Here is a 6569-nt window from a genome sequence, read left to right as displayed (position 1 = left end):
GTTTGTCCTTGAAACTTGACTTCATTCTCTAAGTTTGCTTTTGCTTATCCTAGTCTCTGCTGGTGGATTTTAGTTATGGATGTGGCTAACTTCTAGTTTGACTCCAAAGCCCCTGTGGTGGGCTGAGTTCTGAGATGACCCCCACAATGCCCCCATGCCCTTAGGTAATCCCCTGCTCTTGAGTTTGAGCAGGACCTGTGAGTGGGATGGGACATCACTACTATTATTAGATTACACTGTGTGGCAGGTATGAAGGGATTTGCAGGCATCAAGTCCCTCATGGAACCCTTTACACTGTTGGCAGGAATGTAAATTGGTGCAGACACTGGAAAACAGTAAGGAGGTTTCTCAAAAAAAACAAAAGTAGAGCTACCATAGGATTCAGCTATTCCATTCCTGGGTATATATCCAAGGAAAACAAAAAAAAAAAAAACTAATTCAAAAAGATACCTGTACCCCAGTGTTCATAGCAGCATTATTTACAATTGTCAAGATAAGGAAGCAACCAAAGTGTCCATCAACAGATGAAGGAATAAAGATAGTGTGTATATGTGTACACACACACACACACACATATGCACACAATGGAATATTACTTGGCCATAAAAATGAAAGTGCCATTTACAGCAACATGGATGGACATGGAGGGTATTATGCTAAGTGAAATAAGGCAAAGACAAGTACTGTATGATACCACTTATATGTGGAATTTAAAAAAATAGAACAAACTAGTAAATATAACAAAGATACAGACAGAACAAACTAGTGATTACCAGTGGGGAGGGGAAATACAGGGGAGGGAGGTATAAAATTAGGTATAAAATAAGCCATGAGGATATATTGTACAATACAGGGTGTATATAGCCAGTATTTTATAATAACTATAAATGGAGTATAACCTTGAAACATTGTGAATCACTATACTGTACACCCATAACATACATCAACAAAATAATAAGAAAAAAAAGTCCTTCATGGACTGTCAGCTAAAAGGGAGATTATTCTGAGTGGGCCTGACCTAATCAGTTGATCCTTTAAAGGACTGGAGACCAAGGTTCTCTTGCTGGCCTTGAGTGGCCGTGTTGTGAGGTCCACAGGCAAGGAACTGCAAGCAACCTCTGGGACCCAAGAGCAGACCCTCCTGACCATCAAAGAGAAAATGGGCCCTCAGCCCCATAATGACACGAGAACAGAAATCTGAACTGAACAACCATGTGAGCTTGGAAGAGGACCCAGGCTCCAGATGAGATGCAGCCTGGTGGGTCCCAGCCTCTGCGCCTGGACTCCTGACCCTCGAAATCAGAGATAAGTGTATGTGGTGTTAAGCCACTAGATTTGGGATAATTTGTTACACAGCAATAGGAAACAGGTCCAGCCCTGGACTAGGTTTAACATTAACAGATATTTACTGAGTCCAGCTGCAGGGGGTGTGTGTGTTGGTGAAGGACACTTAGTTGCTTCTGCTTCAGTTGCTAAGGTGAAGGACGAAAATCTCTACCTGCAGGTTGAGTACAGGAGATCCTGAGCCAAAGAGCTCCCTGGGCTGGGTTTAGCAGAGACCTGGGAAAATGCCACGAGCTTTTGCTGGCCTGGTTCTTGATCTGCGTCCCTGCTGCTGCTGGCAAAACGGGTGATGCTACCTCCTATCTGCTGCACCTGGCAGAGTTAAGGGCGCCATTCTGGCAGCTGCTGGATCATCCCACATGAGGGTCAGAGGGAGGCCAGCCAGCTTGGAGTTGGGGCCAGCAGGCTGCAGAGTGGCCTGGCCAGCCAGCAACTCAGCACAGTGAGGCCATGCGGGAGGGACACTGGTCCCCACACCCAGTGACTTTGGAAGATAGAAGCTCTGAAGGGAGGTTTTGGAGCTAACCACAGTCTCAGCACTGAATGCAACCTCAACTTACATTTGAGGCCACTAGGTGAGACAGAGACAGGGACCTGCCACCACTGGTCAACTGAGAGCCTTTCAAGGTACTCAGACATTCTGTCAGGAGACCTGGGTAGGGCTGGGGAATCTGAATTTTTTGGTCAACTCTCTGAAGCCTTTGCCAAAACCTGTCAACAAACAGCTGGGACGTCCCCCTTTCTCTGAAATCACTCCAAAGCACCGACTGGTGTGGGCAGCTGGGCAAACCACACCTTCCTTGGGGTTAGGACACAGCCCAAATGCAACCACAAGATAGTCGGAAGGCGTCCGCAAGCGGGGGCTTTAGAGCTGGAGTGTGGGAGGGAGAGAACAATGAGGCCACAAACCTGCTAGGGGCTGAGGACTCCTCTTGAGTTGCGAGATCAAGCCCCTGACCATGTTGTAGCAGGGGGTCCGAGGGGACAGGCAGCAGCAGGGCTGAAGGAAGCATCCCACCGAGCACCTCGCATGCAGGAAGCTCTCCAGTCATTGAGCATGAGAGAGGTGTGGCTTTGTGATCATCCTACAGCCTCGGGCTGGTAGTGCGGGGGCGGGGACACGTGGAGCTGTTAGTACTGATGAGGGCGTGGCCAGGTGGGAACCCTTGCACAAGGCTGGTGGGATTGGTTCACAATTACCCCCCTAGTGCCAGTTTCAACCCTAGCCTTTATTAGAATCACCTGGATATCTTCCCCCAAAACAACAAAAGCACCAATGCCTGGGACCCTTCCTTTCCAAAGACCCCTTAAGTCAATCGTTTGGAATAGGGCTGTAGGCTGTAAGCATTTTGGCAAAGCAGTCCCAGGTTAGTGCCTCCAGGGTTGAGGACCACTGCCCTAGAGAAATTCTACACATGCACTGGAAGACAAACTTACAAATGTTCAAAGCAGCACTTTTCATAATATCAAGAACCTGGAAATAATCCAAGCGGCCATTAACAAGAGGATGGGTGAAGGAGTCGTGTCGTCACAGAGGGAAAAGTGATGAGCTGTAGCTGCACATCAGCGTGGAAGAATCTCACAAAACGCGGAGCCACAAGAGCAGGTTACAGAAGATCATGTGTATGAAACACGTCACCTTTACATAAAGTTCAAGTTTAAAAACACCCAAGCTGCATCAATACATTGTTAGGGATATACGCATACACACACATATCATGTACATACACACGTGTGACAAACAAACCAAGGAGAATGACAGACACACAATTCAGGAACACAGGTGGCTCTGGAGATAGGAGGATGGCGACAGGGAGGGGGACATGGGGACACGGAGCAGCAGGAAGGCTCTATTTTTTAAGTTGTCTGGTGAGTATACAGGTGTTTATTTTTTATTGGTTTGTATACCTTACATATACATTATATATTTTGTATTGATAACAAATTTCATTAAAAAAAAAAAAAACTAGGAAAACCCACATATAAAACTCTGGGTCTTAAGGAAAATGCCTATTAACCTGGAACAAAGTTCTGTGCCTCCCTGACATGAACCTCCAGGAAATATTTGGCTTAGTTAAAATCGTATTCAAAATTATAAAACTGAAACCAACACAGATTAATAATAATAATAACAACAACAACAACAACAAATACAGAAGCAACAGAGAACATTGACACAGAGCACATAAATATTGTCTGTGATCAAAATTTTTACTACAAATTACACAAATGTATAAAATATAATGCCAAAGCACAAGGAAATGATGAATAAGGCAGAGAGAAAGATCTGTGATGGAAACATGAAATGGCAGAGCAGAGGCAAGAGGTGAAAAACAGTAACATCCCTGGCAGAGTCAGTACTGGAAACAGCACTAGGAAGAATGGACAGGGCTCAACCCAGGGACAGGATTTCATCAAACTAACCCAAATGAAATGAGAATAAAGAGGGAAAAAGAATCAGGGGGAAAATGATAAAGCACAGAAGATAGAAGAAACACCGTTAAGGAATCAGAATAATTACTTAAAGTCACAACTCAAGACATTTTCAAGAAAAGAAGCAGTAGTTGATACGTAGATTGATGGAAAAAGTGATACAGAACACTCACCAGGAAGCATAATAGTTTTGTCGGACAGCATGTCCAGTCCCAGAATCCGTACCTGTGGAAGGAGGGCTGTGTGTGCATCACCAAGGGGCGGTGTTCGGGCTTTAGTTCCTGCACCGTGAAGATGTGTGATGCTACCTGTAAATGAGTGCCTTGAACACTTCTGTGAGTCCAGAGAAGTTTCTGGTTTGTGCTTGTTTGTGTTCTGTCCATTCCCTCAGTCTTTCTTTGCTTCCTTGCTGTCACGGCACAGTGAAAGACTTGCAGGGAAGGGACAGAGCGGCTCTGTGCACAGCTCTTTCCCCCTTGCTGGACAGCAGGGACCGAACGCTCCACTCTGCCCTTGGTGGCCTCAGACCTCACCTTCTGTTGTCACTTTCGGGTGGTCACCTCATGGACTGGTCCTCACCATCCCTCTGCAAAGCCCTGTGATGAACTGGAAGCTGCATTTAGACTCAGCTGGGCTCAGAAGTGCTCAGAAGCCCCTCCCTTCTTCCCTCCCTTCCCTCTTTTTTCTTTTTTCACGATTAATTAAGCATTTTTTCTTTTACATGACGACTGATTTCAGATACAGAGAACTACAGGTATAATACGACAGACAATCAGGTAGGCTGTATTTTGATTCCGATCACTCTGTATAATATGGGAAGTGTCACAGCTGTCCCTCTCCTCTCCCTGTCCTCCTCAGGGGTGTTTCCCCCTCCGGAGGTCGTGTGTCACACCCATGCCTGCTTTTATACTGTTACTCTGCAGACAAGAGTTTGTATGAAATATGTCTGTCTTTTATGGTGAAATTTGCATAAAACTAACAGTTTTAAAATGAGTAATTCTGTGCCATGTAGTACCTTCACAATGATGTGCAACCACCACTTGTCTCCAATTCCAAACATTTTCATCATTCCCCTCTGCCCCTGCCTCTGGTGACCACTGATCTGCCTGTTCCGGGCATTTCATGTAAATAGAATCATACAATATGTGACATTTTGTGTCTGGCTTCTCTCAGCTTGTGTTCAAAGTCCACCCATATTGTAGCAAGTACCAGTCCTCCACTCCTATCTATGGCGGAATAATATTCCATTGTGTGAATATACACTATTTATTTATCCATCTGTCCATTGATGGACACTTGGGCTGTTTCTCCCTTTGGTGTCCATTGCTCTGAAATGTCCTTTCAAGGCTCACTTCTCAACAAGATCCTGGCTCCTTTGTTTGTCTGGGTGTCTCATCCCTGCAGTGTGCGTGATGGCTTTGGAGAAGGGGTCATGGCGGTTCAAGTATGAGGAAACTGCAGGTTTTTGTAGACTCTGATTCCCCCTAAGGGCAATGTCAGAGTCAGAACAGCAGCAGACTGAGCCTCATTCTCTTGATTGGCTACATCTTGAAACAGATTAGAGAAGGGTCTGATTTCAGCATCTCATGGAGAAACAGGAAGAGGAAGCAACTGTGTCAAGGGCCCAGAGCAAAGACATAAGACAGAACAGGATCCTGACCCCCATCTGTTAAAATGTACCTGCAGGATTTAAATGTATGTAGGTGACTGATGACATGGAGAGCTCAATGCCATTAAAGAAGAATTTATTACTTACATTTCCCAGGAGTAGGGGCCATGCCACACCACGCAGGGCAGGAGGAGAAGTGAGCCGAAAGACACAGCCCTGACTGGGGTTTCGTGGGGACAGCAAGGCGGGGCAGGGCAACGACTTGAGGACTGGCCAGTGGGAGTCATTCCGGTGGGCTCCAAGGCGTGGGTGCTGTTGCTCATTGTCTGGTACCTGGCCCTGGGTGATTTGGGGCAACAATGGTTCGGGGAGTGAGGTATATAAAGGAGATGGCTAGTGGACTCGGGATTGGTTGGAGAGTTTGCAATGTGATTTTTCTGTGCCTTCGAAAGCTTGATCACAGGGGAGATGCAACTTGTGATGAGTGGATGCCAAATAGCAAATACAGGCTGTAAGAAATCACAGTGAGAACAGTCCAGGCGCAGCGCTAACACTGCCCACGGTGCATCTGGATTTAGTAGCCCTGCAAATCCCAGCAGTGGTTTTCCTTCTCACTAAGCCCTGAGGGTGTAGCCTCTGCTCCCTCAGGAGAAGGGCTGGCCAGCCGCAGACACCCTGGCCTAAGGCCCTGGGCAGCTACAATCAGATGTGGTGACCTCAGCCCTGGGGGACAGAGCTGAGGCCAGGGCCCCATGGACCAACACATCAATCTCAATCTTTATTGGGGGCTGGAGTGCCCTCTTGTGGGCAACTGGAGAGCAACACAATTCTAAATTCCACTGCAATGCTGGGCTTTAAGGAGGGCTAAATCAGGGCACTACTCCTCCTGGAGTTTCTCTTTTTTAACGTGCTCCTCATGGAATTCACCTGGGAGCTTGCTGATGAAAATATATAAATCAAATTTCCACTATGCACAAAGCACTCCTCCCCCCTTATAGTGAGTCAGGAAGTACTGAATTGCCTGACCCAAAATATCTGCCCCAGTGAGCTCACCAGTGAGTCAAACACTCAAGTAACTGTAATTACAGGAGACAAAGTATGGCAAAGATTGAGCTGAGGTAAAAGCAGAGGGCTGGCAGAGGACACAGAGTGGGGCATCAACTGCAACCAAGGAGACCAAGGA

The sequence above is a fragment of the Camelus ferus genome, chromosome 9, assembly GCF_009834535.1.
Source record: "Camelus ferus isolate YT-003-E chromosome 9, BCGSAC_Cfer_1.0, whole genome shotgun sequence".
Taxonomy (NCBI): domain Eukaryota; kingdom Metazoa; phylum Chordata; class Mammalia; order Artiodactyla; family Camelidae; genus Camelus; species Camelus ferus.
This window is presented reverse-complemented; position numbering follows the sequence as displayed.